At 35.9% G+C, this 22,145-nt stretch overlaps 1 protein-coding gene across 2 annotated transcripts in view; it reads left to right on the forward strand.

The window, feature by feature from the left end:
* The first annotated feature begins 3,553 nt into the window (after positions 1-3,553).
* LOC135195549 (protein Fe65 homolog) overlaps positions 3,554-22,145 on the forward strand; it is a 1,282,053-nt gene continuing 1,263,461 nt past the window's right edge. For both annotated transcript variants that reach the window (XM_064221808.1, XM_064221807.1), the window contains exon 1: positions 3,554-3,955. The gene's annotated coding sequence lies outside the window, so the exon portion shown is untranslated. The remainder of the gene's footprint in view (positions 3,956-22,145) is intronic.

The following is a 22,145-nucleotide window of genomic DNA, read 5'->3' on the forward strand; positions in this document are numbered from 1 at the left end:
AACTGTTGCATAAGAAATATATAATACTGTATACTTTAATACAGCTGGCAAATTGTTAGGGGAACCCATCTTAACACATTCAAAGTTACTAGCGACAATGGGACAGAAGTTAGCTACTGTTTTCATCGTAGCTATCTAGAGAAACTTTCTTATTAAGTTCATGTAACTGTGGTAGTAACTTCATAATTTCATCACATGTTAATGAACAGACATTCATCTCGAACCTTCTGGAGGTCAGCATCAAGAGAAATTTACACGCTGAAGGGTAAGGAGCTGGCCGACACCAACCAACAGTAAATCAGAAAGCAGAATTTCTAAAGAAGAATTACCAGCACCCACCAATCAGTAGGCCTTCATAGCCATAATGAACCCTCCATTTTATAGTGACCTTACCATTTATTATATTATGGATCATGAGATATGTCAGTTTGCATTCATTATTTTATAAGCCAGTCAGCCATAGAGATGATCTGCATTTGAACACAATCACGAAAAATACCTTGCCGAAAGGAGGACTTGTATTGGAAAAACTCATTTTAGATACTGTATCTTTACTGATGATTTTGCCATTCACTGTGTTGGTTATTTTAACCTGAAATATACTAGCTGTTTGGATTAGGGAAGAACTCATACTTCCCACATTTAAATGTTGAATGAATAAATATCAACATTGTGCAGCATTATTGCTGATTTTATGCACAGAAGTTATAACCAATGCCCATCACACCTTAGGCCTTTGGTGTGCTTGCTCACAGGGAAAGCTAAATGAATGATTCATAATGGGAAGCCAGATTTTTTTTCGATCAAGCAGAAGGACCCTGCATGAATAGACAATTGCATTAATTAAATAAAAAAATTATTGATGTTGGATGCACAGTATTGTACTTGTCAAAAAATGGAAGCCATAGGGATTGCTTGTGCCCTGAGATTTGTTATTAGAAAATTGTGGAGAATTTGATAATTTATTTGTGATAAATGCATACCAAACATTTCACTCATCAATATTCAGAAAGTGGGTTGTTGCTCATGCTCATTTCTAGAAAAGCCATTCTTAATTATGAAGGCCAATTTTTATATTTCTGATTTAAAGAAAGCCTTCAGTGTCTAAAATAGAGTAACTAGCCTTTGTAATATAAAGTGTCACCTCATTTGGATTGAAAACAAAAAATGTCTCATTTTTAACTAGCTTGTCTGAATGAGTTACCACACTAGTACAAATCCACCTATGTATTTTGTTTCCTGGTAGGCTTAGAAGTAAACCATGCTGTTGCCTGTGTCAGGTAGATGGTTGAGTGAGGCACTATTACTAGCTGTACTTCATTAATGTATTAAAGTAATTATGATTGCAGAGTTATTACTTAGGTAATTGGAGATGCCTTTCGTAACTTGTATCTGGTGGGCTATTAGTGAAGCTGTGGAGTAAAGGTAGGATGTGGTCTCATTAATATTTTTACATCACATTTTTAGCTTGAATCCCTTTCTTGTCCTAAGTTTTTGTTGTTGTTTTTTTTCTTTTTTTAATGATTTCCTGTGATGTCCTATTGGTTTTTACAGTACTGTACTTCCTTAACCTATTATCTTTATGGCTTGGGGTTTCTAAGCCCTTTTCATCATGTGTTTAATTCTATGTGAAGTACGTGTATTTTTCATCAGCTCACTGAACCTCTATTTTCTTGTCAATGCATTCTGTTGCATATAGTAGTTCAGACCTTATGCATACATGGTTCATAGTCAGTGTATCGCCAAGAAAATGTGCCACTTCTTCTAAAACCTGCCCTTTAACTACAACATGATTGCATTTCCCTCTCTTGCCCATCTGCATTGAAAGCAAACTTAAAAGAAGACAGTAATGTACGTATTGCATTTCCTCTCTATCTACTGTACTTTCATAAGGGAGTCTGTTATTTCCTCTGAAACAGTAGTTTTTGGATAGCATGTCTATTAACGTTGCTGTTGTGACAGTTTGTAGGCAGCATAAATTTGTCATACACACATAAGCAGAGGCTTCTACATTATTTGTTCATGAAACTGTGTACTTCATTTCATTAAGGCAGTTTTCTCTTTCCTGTCTGTTTTTGTAGGGCATATGCTGTACAGTATAGAAAAAGGTAGTTTTTTATGGGTAATATACAGCATTCTCTCTCTCTGTAAGTTACTTATATTTAGAATAATGATGAAATTCGTTTTACAACATAAAAAAATACTACTGTATTACTTTTTCTTATGAATGAGCTGAATTTCAGAAACTATCTTTCATAGTTCTCTCTCTCTCTCTCTCTCTCTCTCTCTCTCTCTCTCTCTCTCTCTCTCTCTCTCTCTCTCTCTCTCTCTCTCTCTCTCTCTCTCTCTCTCTCTCTCTCTATAACATTGTATTAGTACATTTTTTGTCTTGGTCACTGAATGCCATTCATATTGTTGACACCTCCATTTTGTCATCTCATTTTCATGTATCTAGCCCTATGATCCAAAAACTGTTATAAAGTAGGATGTAATAGTCACTTACCCAAGAGGTGAATTAGATGCCTTAATGCATTAAACTGAGACTTGGTCCCTGGCTCAGAACAGAACTTGTAAGTGACTGAGGGTAAATCATTACAAAAGAGGGAAAACAAAACTTCCAATCACAAAAAAAAGCTATGGGAAACAATGATCAAAGTTGGTCTTTTTTCAGATTTTATCAGCCACCAGTATTTGCCAGTCTGGGTAAGGTTACCAAGAAAAATATCTGCTAAGATGTGTTATGCAGACATGCAGACCTGAACATTGGAAGTATGGGTGCATGATGTCACTTTATTCGTAGAAATCACCTGAGAGCTATTTCGAAAGGAATGAGATAATTCCATAGATACTGCAAGAGAATAAGTGCAGGGAGCATTAATGACTAACAATCTACATTTCCTAGCATCCATAGTAGTTTGTCTTCACCAAGAATAGAAGTAATGAAATAAAAAGGTAAGGACTTAAAAATTAACCAGAAGAACTGACGAAGCTACAAGGAATTCTGTAGTTGAGCAACAGATGAACAGCAAATGATAAATAAAATAGAGGACATTTCTATGTTAAAAGACCTGCAATGGGTTAGGATATTGTAGTAATGATCTAAGCAGAGTATTGAGAGATGAGTATGTTAATATGTCACCCGAGATTATCAGGAAAAGGAAAATGCAAGTTTCACAAAACTACTAATGAAAAATAATCTCATTACTAATAAATATGCAAAAGCAATAAAAATTCTAATACATGTCAAGGCAAATCAAACAATTTATCCTCTTTATGTGGGTACATTTTACTGTAAAATAAAGTTTGCCCCCTTATAAGGAGTGGACTGAAAGACACTAGCCAATGCTATATATTACATCGATAGATGGCGTGTCCTTGTCACACTCTGCCAGGTGTCTCGCTAGTTGATGCAATTAATTGATCAATTATGCATGAAGCCATGACAGTGAATTATGTGCAATTGTTCTCCAGTGACAGTCACGTCAAGCTGTAACTTGACACTCCCGGAACGGAGCTTTGGAGGAGTGAACGTGGAATAAATAATCCAAGGAATAATAGCCGGCGTATTCATTCGTTATTATATTTATTTTTAATTTTTTGTCATAAAATAGAAGCCATTTAAATATTTCTTTTTTGAACGCGATCAGCTGTGACGTCTGCGCAGTGTTTTGTTGACAAACAATTGGTCCCAAACACCTGTTCGAGTCCATAGAGTGACTCGAGAGAAACGATTGTTTACCTCCGTTTAAAACTTAGTGATTTTAGTCATGGACTTTGTGTGCTTTTTGTCTTTTTTTGTGCCTATTTGATTAGTGAGACTCGAGATTGTCGCTTTGTGTGCCCGAAAAACTGACCACCGCCCACTTCGAGAGGCTGGGGATCGTGAGGTCAAGACGGGTCTAGACGGGTCTCTTCTGTGGCTGCTTAGGACTTAGGTATTCTCCTCGCTTTACTGGTAAGTATTTAGGACTAAATCAGATTTTTTTTTATCATTTTATAATCGAAATGACTCAACTTTTTGTTACGTAATAAACTATTTTGTTTGTTTACCTTAGGGCCATTCGGGACACTGCTCGTAACCCTATAAGGTTTCTTCAGCTTGGGCCTAATGGACGCACGTAATTACCAAAATGGCTATTACCTCCATTCATATTTTATTGATTGTTAGCTCTCTATAGGCGTAGGCTAAGCATTTAACGCAATTTTCATTCATGTCCAGGCCTGTTGTAGCAGTACACTCCAGTGCCTAGGTTGACCTAACCTATTGTAGGGAGATAATCATGAGAACGACATTCCTTCGAAATCTGAGTAAAAATATAAGTTTTATGTTAATGTTAGAGGTGGTCCGATGAATTTGCAAGAGGTTCGGTTAACTGTAGCCTGCGGTACAGCACAGTGTCAGGGTAAAATACCGAATGGCCACCTCTACCATAACGTGAACACCTTCCCAAAAATCGGAACTTATGGCCTTAATTCGTGACTCGGGAGAAAAAACTTACCTCGAGAGGACAGTAGAGGGCTCGAGGTGTTGCTTCAACAGATGCTGGCTCTTGATTAATGTCTATCCTGGATTACAATACGTGTTAAAGTATTTTTTCGGAAAGGTGGTAGGTAAAATTACCGACTACTGCCGCAGCTGTCCAGCTCAGCAGCTGATGGTTTGTGGGAGAGATGGGCGCCGTGCGTAATACCAGCTTCTTGGGATTGATGGCAAAAAATAATCAAAAGACTAAATATAAACATGAAAGACAAAACAAACAAAACTAAAAGACAGTATAATATCTCGGCAAGTTATTGGCTATGGTGGTAGACTGCAGTTTTGCTCACTGCATAGGCTATTCATCGATATTACTCTCCACCAGTGAGGAAGATGGAATTTTGTTTTTGGGGGAAGAAGGAATCGAATGAAAGACCTGTACCTTAATAACCTAACCTTCTTGGCTAAACCTAACTTAAGATGCAAAGGCCTTCACCTTATCAGACTGCGTAAAGTTCGGTTGGGGTGTTGGCTACACATAACTTAATCACACTGGATTTTATTTTGCTATAAGCATAGATGACATGGTAAGGGAGTTGTGCAGAGTTAACAGTGAATACTGTATAACCTCACAAAATAGGCCTTAATCAAATATTATAGAATTATACTAAATTTAGCCTCTCAAATACACAATACTGTACACGAAATGGAAGTGTTTTGGGAGCTTTAAAATAATTTGCATCTTGACACTGAATTGGTTTTTTCTTCTTCCAGTCTCAGGCATGAAAACATCGGCACAATTTGTCACTTACTTAGAACTACTTCATAGCAAAACTGTGCAACCTTTGAACAAGTCTAAGATGACTTGACTCAAAAGAGCAAACAACATTTCTTAGCAAACAATAGAATTTTCTAGAAGACTTGATGCAACATTGCCATGATTTATACCTACCATATTTGCTGTAAATAAGTTCAAAATGTGTTGAAGAAAAATGTCTTAAACTCTGAGAAAATATGTTAGATTGTTCATTTTTGTCTTTAGGAAATCGGTTTAAGAAGGCATAAATGCCACTTATTAGGCAAGGCTAGCTGAGTTAGCCATTGGGTAGGTTGTTTCAGTGAGTTCTAGGAAAGGACGTAGATTTATGTAATGGAAGAGAAACTATTTTCTTGTCGCCAAGATTTAATTCAATACTGCAAATGGACAAATTATAGAAATTTGTGTTGTTCCTTTTGTAAGACTGTAGGTTTATAGCTTAGTGTGTTAGAAAAGGTGATCATAGGCTAAGGGAGATATTTGGTGGTTATACCTAATTTTTGAATGCTTGTGAAATGTTGATTACACATAGGATAAAGATAAGACACCTGTAGCTAAGCAGTTAGCATAATGTAGATTGAAGAGGGTTGTCCAGGTGAGCAGGTCCTTTGTTCAGGTATGGTACTGTGATTTAGGTTAGGTTAGGACATAACCTTTGCCTTGCCATTGAATTAGTGATGTGGGCAGTTGACCAGTGCTGGGCAAATGGCCCAAGGCTGATCATAATTTTTATGATTTCCTTTGTGAAATATGGATCAAGAATGGTAGTTATTGAGCAACCCCATATGGAAGCATCAAGCTATTAGAAGAATGATACAGAGACACAATATAATATTGTAATTTCATAGCATTTATCACAATATATTTAATACTATAGGATTTTGGGTGTCAGTAAATGAAATAAATATTGTACATTGTCTAACTAATATATTCCAAAGGGTTGTACGAATAAAATACCCATTGAGCCCTGTTATACTATATCTAATGACCAGTTTACCATAAATGTAAATAGATTACTATATCAGCCTTATTATTCAAATGCTTTAGATAGTCAGGAAACCACTATAACTTTAGTACTCCACTGAACAGTTGGGATTATTTTTCCTGTGTGTGGGAGAGTATCGCAATATTATTCTTTCATCTTCTATCTGTGGGGAGAAGCTCCTAACAACTGGACAGATATCCTTTGCTGTCAATTGCTAAAATATTAATAGGTCGGCCTTATTTTGGATGCTTATAACTTCCATTGTAATGGTCTGTCATAGGGTACTACCTATATGTAGTCAAAATGCATTTGCAGTCATTTGTGTTGCATCGGTATTGTGAGTTTTTTTAAAATGGCATTTCAGACTTACCTGGTGATTTCAGCTAATTAACCATGATATTGAATCACTCCTTTGGCAAATTATGCCAGTCCCAGATTCAATCTCTACTGAGTTCACGCATAGTGTGTTTTTGTCTGCTTAGCCCTTGTAAATTTAACTTCCATGATAGGAAGCAGATGTTCATGCTGGTAGTTATAATTATTATAGTATCTTGAAAAAATTGAAGCCCAAATGATAAGTTGAAAGGAGCCTGTAACAGAAATTGTCATATGTTTACTTAAAAATTATGGCTGCATCACTTGAGTTTGATTTATAATTTTCTTGTGTCTTTCAAGTAATTTCTTTCACTCTCTGGATAGTATAGACACACTTGGGACTATTTTTATAAACTAATGTCAAGTGCATTTATTATAAAAGCAAAGGAAATGTGAAATATGACTGTTAACATTTTGCTGTCGTTCGACTCACCCTGATCTCTGTAAAAGTTGGAGATACCATATATCAGCTTTCAGAGCAGTCTCTGGTTGTATTTATGTGGAGGGGATGAGCATGGAGGTTGAAGGCTGTAGAGATAGTTTTTTGACACTCATTGTTGATTGTCAAGTGCCTCTCCTATGTAAACCAGGTACAGAGGCTAATTGTGAATGTTGACAGCCCCTTGTCAGAGTCTCAGTGACCTGACAGATTGGCTCAGGGTAATCTTCAGGGCATCTTGTTGGAAGGGGGTCTTTTGTTGATGGTGTCATTATGGTGAGATGTTTTTTGTAGTGGGTTTCCTGATATTTGTCACCAGAATGAATGGCTCCTGCATAGTGTTAAAGGAGGGTTCTTCTTTTGAATTAAGAAGCATTAGGGTGTGGAAGTTGTGGCTGTAGTGTGTGCTGCCAGTGGCATAAATACTATTAGAAATCAAGTCCTGATGGGTCAGCCTTAATATTGTACTGTGTTGTTTGTCATGATGCGTCCCGATGTTACCTTCTTGTGGGTGGGGGGGGAGGGGGGGGGGGGGGGGGGGGGGGGGGGGAGGGGTGTGAAATCCTTCTAGAGTGACTCTTCATGGTCATCCCAGTATAAGTGCCAGGGCATTCTGGGATCCTGGGACATGGAATTGGAACTGGGAGACCACGTTAGTTTTACCAAGGGTGTCATGCACAGGCTAGGCTTGTTTTTTATATTTTTCAAACTAAAACGGTGATGACACTTCATTTGCATCTTTGAGTGTTTCAGGGCACTCACCCCATCCATTAAGGCAGGAACTTAAGTTAGTTTGCTTTTGTATACTTCAGTTTTCAAGTGTGTGTTCATTTTAAGCAGTGTAGGTGATGGTAGGTTAGAATGTTTTCCTGTTATGTGGAAGCTTGTGGTGCAGGATTAGGTATGTGTATAAGTAGCATTTTATTCTTTCTGTATTCTCTTTAGTGATGACACAAAATATATACAGTACCTGATATTTTTTTCTACTGTTTATCTTGTGGTTTGAGTGTAGAAATTTTATCATTGATCTTACTGCTAATTAAAGAAATGTCAAGGCTTGTATGGGGGTATGAGGAGGAAAGGAAAAGGCAGAAGCCTTCTTTTCATTTCATACACAATATTTCCAGTGGTTGCGGGTTTTTTCATATGCTAAAGATGATGCATGTTGAGATCCACTGATAGTTTTTTGTTATTTTAGTCCTTTTCTTGGTCTCATGTCCTTCTTTGGATGATCTTATTAGGTGTCTTAAGTGTTCATTTATTGTGATGCTTTTCTCTAAACTTTTCATTGTCTTTTCCCATCAATCAGCAATTGTATTGCCTACGTATTTGATACAGTACCTACCAGAAGATATTTTAACACTCCGATCAGTAGAGGGGAAGCTGCAAAAACTTTGTTTATGCTTGCCAACATACGCTATTGATTTTAGGTTTGAATAAGATGATTTGAATGCATCCTTCATAACTAGCTTCATCTTACTGAGTTATAAATAAAAATTTCCAAGTTATTGCTATTGGTGTTAATGCTAATGTATACATAGTGCATAACAGATAAGAGTTTCTCATTGTTTGTGTGCTACATGAAAGCAGCTGACCATCACCTGATGTAATGGTAAGGTGGGAAGAGAAAGCGTAGCAGCATTTGGGTCTAAAAAAAAAAAGCTTTGTAGAATGTCCAGGATAAGTAGCATCATGACTTCCATTGCTTTTTCCTCTTGGCATGTTTTGCTCCTTGTTGCAATGTGGTGCTCTTGATTTTCTCCTACCATATCAGTACTTTATCCTTTGTTGTAATAAGCCCTTGCTTTTACTAATAAATTCCTTGCCTTTACTTCCTCTTTGTTGTAGGATGTTTGGAAGTCACTTTATGTGCAATGATCAGTGATGGTAAATCACACAACTATACAATATAGTGTGCTATATGAAATTAGAATGAACTTGCTTGGGGAACACTACTATTTGGATGAGAGGTCAGTTGATGGCACTGATGGAATTAAGCCTCAGGGGTCAAGCAAAAAAAACCATTTTCATACGGAAGTACTAATCAGTCTTCAGTACTCTTGCTTTTTATTTTTTATTTTCTATTTTATGTTTATTTATTTATTTATTTTATTTATTTTTGCATGCTGGAAGATCAGTACAGGTGTAAGTGTCCACAGGAATTTTGATCGCGAACTGGGAGAGCCTATTGGAATCTTTTGCATTATATTGTGATAATAATGTACCTTTTTACTATATTTTACAGTACATAGCCTAATTGTGGCAGAAATCTGTACATTATTCATAAGATTCTTGTATCTTTATTCCTGATTTTATTAATGCTACTTATATAATGTCATACTCTATTGGAATCTTGTTCTCTTGTTTATATGTTAGCAGTATTCAGAGATCTAGATATGGTTGGTTCATTTTCTAAATGGTTTTGATCATGGTTTAGAAAGTACTGACCTTCAAGCCAGAAAAAAATTAAATAAATAAATGAATAAATAAATAAAGAAATAAAGAATAAAAAATAAAAAGCAAGAATGCAGGAGACTGATTAGTACTTCTATATAAATACTTTTTGCTTGTGCCCTTGGTCTTAATTCCATCAGTGCCATCAACTGACCTCTCATCTTAGCCATCTTTCAAAAGCTCAGTTTCAACAAGGACCTTCCATCAATGCTTGCACCCAGAAAAGAAATGCAAAGTTGCAGAGCAGTTTACCTGGCAGTTTTGTATTATTTCTTTTGTTCTTAAGTTCAAGAGAGGCTGTAAAACTACATATTTTGTTTTTCTAATGTCTTTTGCTCTTTGTATATGTTTTGTACAAATTGATTGGCATGTATTTATCCTTTATAGACTTGGCACTGTCCGACCTGGTGCCAACTTCCCTCATTACTATTCTGTTCTAGTATTGTAAACAGAATGAAGATACATTTGTTTAAGCTTTAGGACTGTACTTACCATCATGACGCACTCATATGTTGCCATTATTTTTTATAGTGCATGTATGCTAGTAATGATAAAAATGATAGCATTACTTTTTACCTTAGTTTTATGAAATTTACTTTGCAGTTAATATCTGTTCAAGTAGCTTCTCATGAAAATGTGGCATGTGGTGGACAGATAGGAGATATAAATTCCATTATTAGCAGGATTAAGCTATGATAGGCTGTGGATGACAAATTACACTTTAGCTAGTGTCGCGTATCATTATGGATAACTATGATATGTTTCGGCATACTAGTCTCTTGTCAAGAAATTATGATTAGAGACATTTGTTTTCTTATGCCATGAGTACCTAGTTTCAGCAATTTTATCAGCCATCTTCGAAGGAATAAATTTTTTTTTTTTTTTACTGTACTTCCAACTATACCATACAGCTAGAATTATCATTAAGTGGTTAATTTTCCACGGCTGTTGACCAGTCATAGGATCTTGTCCTTTCAATTTAATTCATTCTTTTTCTATTCAATTTTCTGATATTTCTTCAGTACTCTGTACCTCACATTTGAATTTTATAACTAGTTGCATATTTGTCCTTTTTCCTATACATCTCTCTACTGCTACTGTTTGTGCAGCAAAAAAAAAAAAAAAAAAAAAAAGTTGAACTCAGCAGCTATGTGACTCTTGATGGTGAATTCATCACCTAAGTATCCAATGTACTACATTGGTGAGGAATTTTCTGTGTGCAGTATGTTTGCATATTTTATTTTCCAAGTACCTTACTACTGTTTTTTTTTTGTCACATTTTCACTTTCCCAAGTGGAAACTTATGTATACTTTGAAGCCTGGCACCATTGGCTTACCAGTTGTGGTTTGTGCTTTTAGTGACTTTGGGATAGGAGGAAAAGAACACTGTATAGGTGTTGCTGAATTTAGTTAAAGGTGAATAATGAAATGCCGCACTTTATGAGTGATGAACCTCTTGTGCAGACAACTTCCTCTGGGTGGGAAGGTGATTGAATGAAATTAGAATGAGAAATACGTCAAGTACACAAAACCCCGTGGGGGCAGAAGGTTAGTGTCATCAGTGCACCTCATGCGGTGCACTATAGGCATTACTTAAGGTTCTTTGCAATGTGTCTTCTGCCCTAGCTGCAACCCCTTTCGTTCCTATCACTGTGCCTCCTTTCATATTCTCTTTCTTCCATCTTACTTTCCACCCTCTGCTAACAGTTCATTCATGGTTCAACTGCTTTGAGGTTTTCATCCAGCTACACCTTTCAAACCTTTTACCGTCAATTTCCATTTCAGCGCTGAATGACCTCATAGGTCCCGGTGCTTGACCTTTAGCCTAAATTCTACATTCAATTCAGTTCAAGTACACAGAATACCAGTGAAGGATTCAGAGATGCTAAACGAGTACTTTAAGTTTGTGTCGTAGAGTTAGGCACTGTGTTGATGAGCATTGTGTTTGAGTAGGTCTACGACTATATTTTGTTTGTTTGTTTTTATGGTGTTTTTACGTTGCAAGGAACCAGTGGTTATTCAGCAACGGGACCAACAGCTTTACGTGACTTCCGAACTACGTCGAGAGTGAACTTCTATCACCAGAAATACACATCTCTCACTCCTCAATGGAATGGCCGAGAACCGAACTCGCGACCACTGAAGTGGGACGCCAACACCATACCAACCACGCCACTGAGGCGCTGTCTACTACTATAGGGAAGGTTACTTCTTGAATTGAGTTAGCCTACTGGTTTGTGAATAGAGTCAGATCGTATCTCAGGAGTCTCTTTTGAAAAGACTATTCATGTGTTGCTTGTTTGACGAAGATTTAAAAATATGGAGGTTCAGAGAAACTTATGAGAGATTTTGAAACGCATGAAGATTTTTAGAGAGAGAGAGAGAGAGAGAGAGAGAGAGAGAGAGAGAGAGAGAGAGAGAGAGAGAGAGAGCTAGCTGTGTGCTAGCTGAACTGAAAGCAGCAGCAGCAGCAGGTGCTGGAGGGAAAAGGAAGGCTGGACCAAGATTGAGAAACTTCCTCAACTACCGACCAGACACCACCACCACCACCACCAACCCCAACTTCTCCTCTTCCTCCTCCTCCTCCTCCTCCAACCGTCCCTCCCCACTCCCACCTCTCCCTCCTTACCCCACCTCTCTTTCCCTCCCCACCCCACCTCTCCCGTCTCTTCCAGGTCCCCGATAAAACAAACTCCCGAAAACAAATCCGACATTTTTGCTGATATTCCGAACTCCCTGAGCAGATCTGTCGGGTGAAAGTTTGCCGTGTGGCTTTCTTGCAGACGTGTGCGCATGCGCGCGAACACATATATATACACACACACACACAGACGTACTTCCGTTTAACGAAGAAGCACAGTTTACTGTATATATTTTTCTTTTTCATTTTGGTTACGATGAAAAAAAAAATCACACCTTTATTAGTTTGTACCCAGTGCGAATTTCGAGAAATTTCTCAGACTTCTTCTGCAATTGTTTGATTGGACGAGGATTCTCCAGGGTGGCTTTATTAGGTTTACATCGTTGGAAAAATTGTAATTTTTGTTTGGAACCAAAAGCATAGATATAAGCTGTTAAGTGCTATTTCTACGTTGCATCGATAATCCTCAGGAATTCTTAAAACTGTTTGTTGCTTTTAGAGGAAAATGGGTCGTGTTAGGCCGAAAGTTCTTGGCTTTCTCGCCTTTCCATTTTCCTCCATTTATATTTATACATAGCATCACGTTTTATATACTTCGTGATCAGGTTATTCATTTATATATATATATATATATATATATATATATATATATATATATATATATATATATATAATATATATATCATATATAATATAGGAGTTCAGTGGAAATCAAAGACGAATAATAAATATTAAAACCAAATAAACAGGTAAAGATTCTCTTCATTCAAGCCCTTTGGTTTTAATATTTATTATTCGTCTCCGATTTCAACGAAACTCTTCTATTGCTGAATATATATATATATATATATATATATATATTATATATATATATATATATATATATTATATATATATATATATATATCTGGTGATAGAAGTCACTCTCGACGTAGTTCGGAAGTCAAGTAAGACTGTTGGTCCCGTTGCTGAATAATCACTGGTTCCTTGCGATGATTTCCTTATGAATATTCTTGATTTGTTAATGGTTATGAGAGCTTTCATGTTGATGTCAGTCTTAGTCCTGGCTATCCATAAGTAGTAAGGTTTTGTTTACCACTATTGTGAATATGGTAGCATTCTGGGTATTATTTTCCTCCGAACCCTCTCCTTGGGTGTCCGTCTTCGAAAACGGACAAATAAAACTGTATTCAAAATGTTTATAGGTTGGTTTCTCTATTGGATTACAATTTTACCTGTTCAAAAAGCTTAATTCTGTTGTAAGTTTTAATTTTGCTATGAAAACGTGTACCACTTTGTGTTTAGAAAAATTTTATATATATCTTTTTTTTTTTTTTTTTTTTACAGGTAAGACCTAAAAGCAGTACGGGTACTACCGTAAGTTTAACCATAATTAATCATGAATCACTTGGTAAATTATATTCACTTCAAGTTCTCTCTCTCTCTCTCTCTCTCTCTCGCTCTCTCTCTCTCTCTCTCCTCTATCTCTCTCTCTCTTTGACATTTACCGGACAGAAGTGTCACCCCTTGTGTATCTTATATACAGCGACTGGTGTTCATCGTTTCCATGTTGATTTTGTTCTACATTCGTCCTCCCTTGGAAAGAATATATATATATATATATATATATATATATATATATATATATATATTATATATATATATATATTTATATAAAATTTTCAAAATAGGATTACGTAATTCAATAAACCTTATTGCTATAATTATTTCTATTACAGGTGGTTTTCTTATGTATGAAGTGTGTGTGTGAAGAGAGAGAGAGAGAGTGAGAGATGAGGGGAGAGAGATGAGAGAGACTTGTACCCTTTACACATAGACTTACACGTGAACTGAACAGCCTTCAAGTACAAAAATTCATGGAGGGGTGACCAAACAAAACCCCCCCCCCCCCGCTCCCCCCCCCCCCCTCTCTCTCTCTCTCTCTCGCCTCTCCTCTCTCCTCTCTCTCTCTATGATGTTTCGCTCGATAAAGAATCAAGAACACGAGTCATGACTTGAAAGATCGAGAGATGATTAAAAAAAAAAACAATTTATTCCTGATGCCGAATCATTGATAACCTCTCGCGTCTGTTGTGATCTTGCAAATTGAGTAGCGCTTAATGAAGCGGATTCCCTTGGGGGCGGGGAGGGGGAGGGGGAGGGGAAGGAGGAAAGGATGGAGAAGTGGTGTTGGGGGGGGGGGGGCGGGGATGATGGGGTGGGATGAAAAATGGTGAGTGGAAGATGTTGATGGCTCAGATGTATAGTGAAGTGAGTATTAGTAAGTATTTTGGTTCTTTATTTATTTATTTATTTGTTTATTTATTTTAAAAGCATTTCGGTAGTTTTATCAAGCTCTTCCGAACAGTAGGTGTAATTGAGATGGAACATTAAGTGTAATTCTGTTAGGATGAGGTTTATTTTTTATTTAACTTCGTAATCAAACATTATAGATAGGATGTAAATGAACATTATGTTATTATGTATGTATGTATGTACGTAATAGGATATGGGCTGTTAATGTTGGAAGGTATGTACTATGCATACTGGCTGTAATGCAATACGTATGTTTGTAAGTATTCATGTATGAATGCATGTGCAGGATGTTTATTTTGATAATAATTACACTGCTATCGCTCCATTTATAGATGGAACTTTCCCCACAAGCCCTCATTAAACAACCAGTTATTTGCAGACATCACCACGCGTGTTCAACTTCCGTATTTGTGTTCAACTTCTGTATTTGTGTTCAACTTCTGTATTTGTGTTCAACTTCCGTATTTGTGTTCAACTTCCGTATTTGTGTTCAACTTCTGTATTTGTGTTCAACTTCCGTATTTATGTTCAACTTCCGTATTTGTGTTCAACTTCTGTATTTGTGTTCATCTTCCATATTTTAACAATCGTCCCCCTGAGCACGTTGCTTAGCGATGAGTGACTGGCGGCCTTCTTCAGAGAGGCCTAAGCCCTTAAAAGTCAATGAACCGAACCATTTCTTAAAGAAGACAGAATGGAACGTCTAACAGAGATCGCGCCGAGGCCTCCGCTTGGAATGTGTACCATTTGTACCACGTCTGGTACCGCTGTACTATAGTAAATGCAAATCAACTGTGCATTTGATGTTTAGGCCAGTCCCTTGCGACGCTCCTGATTGGCTGTTGATAAGCCAATCACGGGAATGGAAACTCTCAGTCTGTCGAGAGAGACTGAGAGTTTCCATCCAGCCCTGTGATTGGCTTATCAACAGCCAATCAGGAGCGTCGTAAGGAACTGACCTAAACGTCAAATGCACGGGTGTCGTTTGTATCACCTCTGGGACTAGTTGCACAATCATGAGCGCTATTTGTGCCTTGCTTGGTATATCGCTTGTACCATGATTCATGTCATAGGTATGATTTGTTCCACGCCTGTAACTGTTTGTACCACATCATGAATTACTATAGTGTTCCAGGGAATATTTGCATAAGTATGCTGCCACGTTTTATTGTAAGTCCTGGTCATGTTTGTATTATGCTGATCAAACTATCAACAGAAGTACTTATTTGCGTAGGCTGCTAAAGCTATAATATGTCTTTGCTTACTGAAGGCAACTGTAGTCCAATTTTATCATTTTTATCATTAAGAAATACTATAGCATAAAAGTAATACTACGTGACTATATAGTACTTTCTCGTTACATCGAAGCGAATATCAAGCTTGCTTTATTTTTAGTGCTATATTGGCAGTTGGATGTGATGCTTTTAGGTAAATGCATGTCAGAGATACGCACGATTTATTGGCAGATATGTATTAATTGGTTGAAGTGAAAGTTTATTGTGATATTATATTTGTAATGTTTTCGTTTTTGATGTTCAGTGATCACGGTTATAGCCAGGCTTGGAGTAATTACACATGCTTTATGTCATTTACAATTATAATGACCTGTCCTATTATCAGATTACAACTACAGTTACAAGGATGGAAAAAATGCCAGATACGATTATAATTATAATTACTCTCTTTTAATAATTCAACGTTTTAATGACAGTTACAGTTACATATATCTATTTGTTGTGCAATTATATTTCGTACACCTATTCCCATGGAAAAAAACAAACAAACAAACAAACAAACAAAATGGAGATTGTTGCATAAAAGAACATATACGTGAGTTTGGTGGCCTTTCAGTATCAATTTATGCAACAGTTGTAAATTGTAAAAGATCTAGTGAAAATAAAAAATAAACATATTCTGGACATTTTAGACCTACAAAAGTTAACGTTAACATTTTATAAAAAGGACTGTTACAATTCAAAAAAGGTTACTTTATGATTTGAAAATTTTAATTTCAAAATTACAATTACCATTATTAAATAGAAGTAAAAATTTAAATTTCATAATTACAATTACCATTAGTAAATAGAAGTAAAAATTTACAATTGCAGTTATCTTAAAAATATGTAATTAATTCAATTTCAATTAAATTACAATAGCAATTACTCCAAGGCTGGTATAGTATTGTAGTAATTTGATATCGGGAAAGTTAAACATGGGTAGATCTGACCGTAGACTATTTTTGTATAGTTTTCATACTAAAATTCGACTTGGCACCTTTATTTATTTATTTATTTATTTATTTATTTATTTATTTATTTATTTATTTATTTATTTATTATTACAAAAGGATTACTTCTTATTTGCAATAAAGATACTTTTACAGTAATAACTCTAAACGAATTTGAAAGAAAATAAAGTAAAGCAGACCTAACGCGGAAGTTTCTTGAATCACAGAAAAGATGAATCTACTATATTCAGTCGTAACAAAAGGTTACACGACGCACGTCTGATGTAAGAATCTTCAGCTTCATTTAGCGTCGCATTGTTAGAGGTCACCTGTTTGTGTCGGCGTGCTATTGTGAAAGCTCTTACGAAGATGAATTCTTAAAAAGAAAAAAATCTTTAATCCTCCCTCCGCAGGTGATGATGTGAAGAAATCGGGGTTTGTTTTTAGTACATTATTGTATATTAGTGATATATATATATATATATATATATAGATATATATATATATATATATATATATATATATATATATATACATGCAGAAGCTAGGTACTATGTCGTACCTCTTAAGTATACGGAGATGCAATCCACAATGATGCAAAATCCATCTGTCGTTTAAAATATATATATTTTTCATGTACAGGAACTAGAGCTTCGACCATCAAGTATGGTCGAAAGCTATAAGTTCCTGTACAAGAAAAACTATGTATATTTTAAATACAGATGGATTTTTACATCATTGTGGATTGCATCCCCATATATATATATATATATTATATATATATATATATATATATATATATATATATATATATATATATATATATATATATAAACCTTTTTCATAAGTAGAGAAATGCGGTAAACGTTCTGTTATATTCATGTCGCAGTTTCTTCCAGTGATCAAAATTGGAACATGAAATAAATGATTGCCTACCCAAGTGCTTACATAGTCGGGGACTCATGACACTGCATTTATTAAAAGCCGAACTTTTACGCTTTTTTTTGTTTGTGAGTTTGTTTTCCCACTTTACAATTTTATTTTTTTGCGAAAATGGTATTTCGCACCGAGATTAATAACTTCATGGCCTGGAGGAGTTTTTGGCTATTTTTAGAGGCATTGGGAATATTGCTTTCGGTTTGTTTTAGCTGGTTTTGGAGAGCAGGTTAGTGACTTTATTATTTTTTTTAATCCTGTCCACTTTTTTTTTTGAGGAATTTATTTTGATATTTTTTTGTCATCCACTTTTAAAAGACTGAATTGTTTCGTGTATTTTTCCGTGGAGACCAAACTTTTATTTCGGGTATCAAATTTAGTGTTTTTTTCTCTCTTTCTGTGTGACCCTTTCTGCTATTAACTATTTTTCATCCAACCTTAATAAAAAATGAATTTTATCGCCATAGTTTGTCAAATTCATCCCAGTCTTTTGTTTTATTTATGTAATTTTATTGGATTTGATTTCTTTCTTATAGTTAAGGAGTTTTTTGTTCCCTTATAGAAGGAGGTTTTTTTTTCACTTACGGTATTCTTGTCCATGTAAGATAATTTCTGTGTGCATTAATAATAATAATAATAATAATAATAATAATAATAATAATAATAATAATAATAATAATAATAATAATAATAATGAACCTCCGTAACGAGGCTATAATATTGACAATCAAAAGCCACAGTAATGTTAAAATATATTATTGTACAATGGTAAAAATACAAGGAGAGACTTTCGGTTACTGCTCCGTATCCCTCTTCAGTCCTACTGATGGTCAAACAATGGAGGGAGCGTTACAACAACAGTGAAAAAAAAAAAATGGTTCAAGGCGGATGGATTTAAGTGTTGGTCAGGTAATCCCCGGTCGGTTGTTTCTGTTGGCGAGACGGCTGGAACGGCGAAGTGGTCGTTCAGGTGATTCCAGCTCAGCAGATACTCCATCGGCGCCATGACTTGAAGCTGTAGTAACCTCAGTCATCTGGGATAAAAGAGAGGTGGGAGCACATCAGGGGTCTCACAATCAACTAACCGACATATGAGTCCTAAAATCGTTGACAAAGTGGCCAATTATTAAAGAAATGGTAAAACTTATCTTCATCAGTGAAGGTTTTGTTCCCTTCAAAAGCACACCCCTTTCTAATAGCAGCTCCTTCCACTAAGCGACGAACACCAACATCCCACTCTTAAAAATGACAGAGGCACCATTCCAATTGATGATGTGTCCAGGAACGAATGAAGGTGAAACAAGAGCATTATTCATTGCATGGAGTTCATAGGCTCTACGATGTTCAGAAAGTCTTACATCCAAACTCCGCCCACTTTCTCCAAAGTATTTCTGAGGGCAATTGGCACAGGGAATTTGATAAACACCCGGTGTTTTCCTAATGTTGTTATTATTGCACACTAACCGATTTTTTTTATTGTATTTTTAAAATTGAAAGCAACAGAAACAACCGAACGGGGATTACCTGACCAACACTTAAATCCATCCGCCTTGAACCAGTTTTTTTTTTTTTTTTTTTTTTTTTTTTGTTTTTTTTTTTTTTTTTTTTTTTTTTTTGCACTGTTGTTGTAACGCTCCCTCCTTTGTTTGATCATCAGTAGGACTGAAGAGGGATGCGGAGCAGTATCCGTAAGTCTCTCCTTGTATTTTTACCATTGTACAATAAAATATTTTAACACTACTGTGGCTTTTGATTGTCAATAATAATAATAATAATAATAATAATATAATAATAATAATAATAATAATTCGTGTAGAAAGTATCTTTGCATGCTCTGAAAGGCGAATAATAATTCATGCAAAAGATTCATATGAGGAATAATAGTTCTAGTGAAGCATATAAATAATTACATTTCTTCACCCATAGACTGGCTTTGTTACATAATAAAAAAATATACGAATTGACTTATGTACAGTATGATACATGAATACATAAATAAACATAATGCATAGATACAACAATACACAATATCTTCGAAGCATCAAACTTTGAATGCAGATTTTAAGATTAAAAATAAAAATTTCGTTACATTGAGCAACTTTTGCGTTCTAATACTAAACGTAGTATATACTCGATCGATACAGTTCCAACGGCAAAAGGCTGACAGGTCTGCAGCCATTGCACCCTGTCCATTAATGGATGTTTAGCGTGCCTCCACATTGCAATATGCGATACGAATCATGCACTCTCACTTATTTGCAATCGATATTAGTCACTTTGCCAGTGACCTACATTTTGGCTTCAGCGCTGAGGTGGGGGATGGGGTGACCCATATTGCTCTCTTGGAGTGTCATGGATTTGTCTTTCTGACACTGCTTTTGGAGTGTCATAATTTATCTTTCTCTCGCTGCTTTTGGAGTGTCATACATCTTTCTGTCACTGCTTTTGGAGTGTCATAATATTTTTTCTCTCGCTGCTTTTGCAGTGTCATAATCTATCTTTATCTAACTGCTTTTGGAGTGTCATACATCTTTCTGTCACTGCTTTTGGAGTGTCATACATCTCTCTCTCTCTCTCTCTCTCTCTCTCTCTCTCTTTCTTAGAGGTGGCCTCACATGGAGGGACCTTTTGGGGCAACCCGGAAACAAGATGTAAGGCATCCAGTCAGGTTCTCTCTCTATCTCTCTCTCTCTCTCAGTGTTTTACTGTCATCTCACTGTTTTGGAGTTTTCATTACATCTTTCTACCACTGCTTTCGGATTGTCATCTCTCTCTCTCTCTCTCTCTCTCTCTCTCTCTCTCTCTCAGTGTTTTCTTTCTCTCACTGCTTTTGGAGTTTCATACATCTTTCTACCACTGCTTTCGGATTGTCATATCTCTCTCTCTCTCTCTCTCTCTCTCTGTTTCTCCTATTCTCTCTCTTTCTCTCCTATTCTCTCTCTTTCTCTGTTTCTCCTATTTCTTCTCTCTCTCTCCTATTCTCTCTCTCATTATCTGTTTCTCCTACCTCTCTCTATATTTCTCTCCTTCTCTGTTTCTCCCACTCTCTCTCTCTCTGTTTCTCCTACTCTCTCTCTCTCTCTCTCTCTCTCTCTCTCTCTCTCTCTCTCTCTCTCTGTTTTTCTGTTTTTTTTCCTTTCTCTCACTGTTTTGGAATGTCATAATATATCTCACTCTCACTGCTTGTGGAGTGTCTACTCTCCTCTCTCCTCTCTCTCTACAAATCTCGTCTCTCTCTCTCCTCTCTCTCTCTCTCTCTCTCTCTCTCTCTCTCTCAGTGTTTTCAATAAAGCAACTTTGTCCACACAAATGTGTTTTGATTGTTTTGGTTTTATTAGTTTAGTGGAATGGCTCTGGTTCATTTCATCTTTGTCACTTCAGTGGAAGCTTTGGGATGCTTCTCTCTCGGGGGAGTTTTGTAAAAGACTTGTTTACATTACGTTTTGTAAATCGTGATTTTGTTTCGCCATAGTTCTGTAAATCACATTTCGTGAATTATAGCTTTGTAGATTGCACTTCGTAGATTACAAGTTGTAAGTTACATTTCTGTAAGTTATTGTTTTGTAAATTACATTCCGAAAGTTACAATTAGGTAAATTACACCTTGAAAATTATAGTTATGTAAATTACATTTTTAAAATATGGTTTTGTAAATTACATATTGTAGATAGTAGTTTTGTAAATTACAATTCGTAAATTATACTTTTGTAAATTACATTGGGTAAATTAATACTTTTGTACATTTCATTTCGTAAATTGCACTTTTGTTAAATTACGGTTTAAACGGTAAACAATTGCGTGAGTTTACTTCAGTAGAAATTCCAAAGTGATCTCTTATTCCTCTCAGATTTAATATTCAACTAAATGTAACGAAACTATCTGTGTTAATACCTTGATATGTTTTGAAAAATACGGAGGCCGGTGGGACTGGCTACCTAATGTCCTCATGTTGCCCAGATCTGACGGAAGAAGAAAGAGAGGTTATGTACAAAAATCTGGAACTTAACCTGGAAAGAAGTATGAAGCTCCTCTCTTGAAGGACGATCGTCTGTAACCTCATGTCCGTCCCTTGCCCAGGCTCGACTGAAACAAGATATAGAAAGTAAATCATGTTAAATCTGAGGTTGGGAGAAGAGCATTCCATAGCTCGGTAGTTGAGGGAAAGAAAGTCTATCGTCATTGGTTGTTTATTTCTACTTTTTCTCGATCATTGGTTATAGGGTTGTTATTCCTTGGTTAGATATTGTTATATGTGGCGTTTTTACGACCGAATTCTTGTTGTTCGTTTTTGTTGTAATAAAAATCTGTTGAAATAAGAGATTGTTAATATAAGAGATTGATAATTTATATTTGGTAATATAAAAGATTGATTTTCGTGAGCACTTTTCATCGAGTTCATACATTTATGTTATAGTTCCTTTTGGTTATGTGGTCTTTATTATTGTTTACCACTTTTGCATGAAATACTTCTTCGTAAG

This window comes from Macrobrachium nipponense, chromosome 16, assembly GCF_015104395.2.
Source record: "Macrobrachium nipponense isolate FS-2020 chromosome 16, ASM1510439v2, whole genome shotgun sequence".
NCBI lineage: Eukaryota > Metazoa > Arthropoda > Malacostraca > Decapoda > Palaemonidae > Macrobrachium > Macrobrachium nipponense.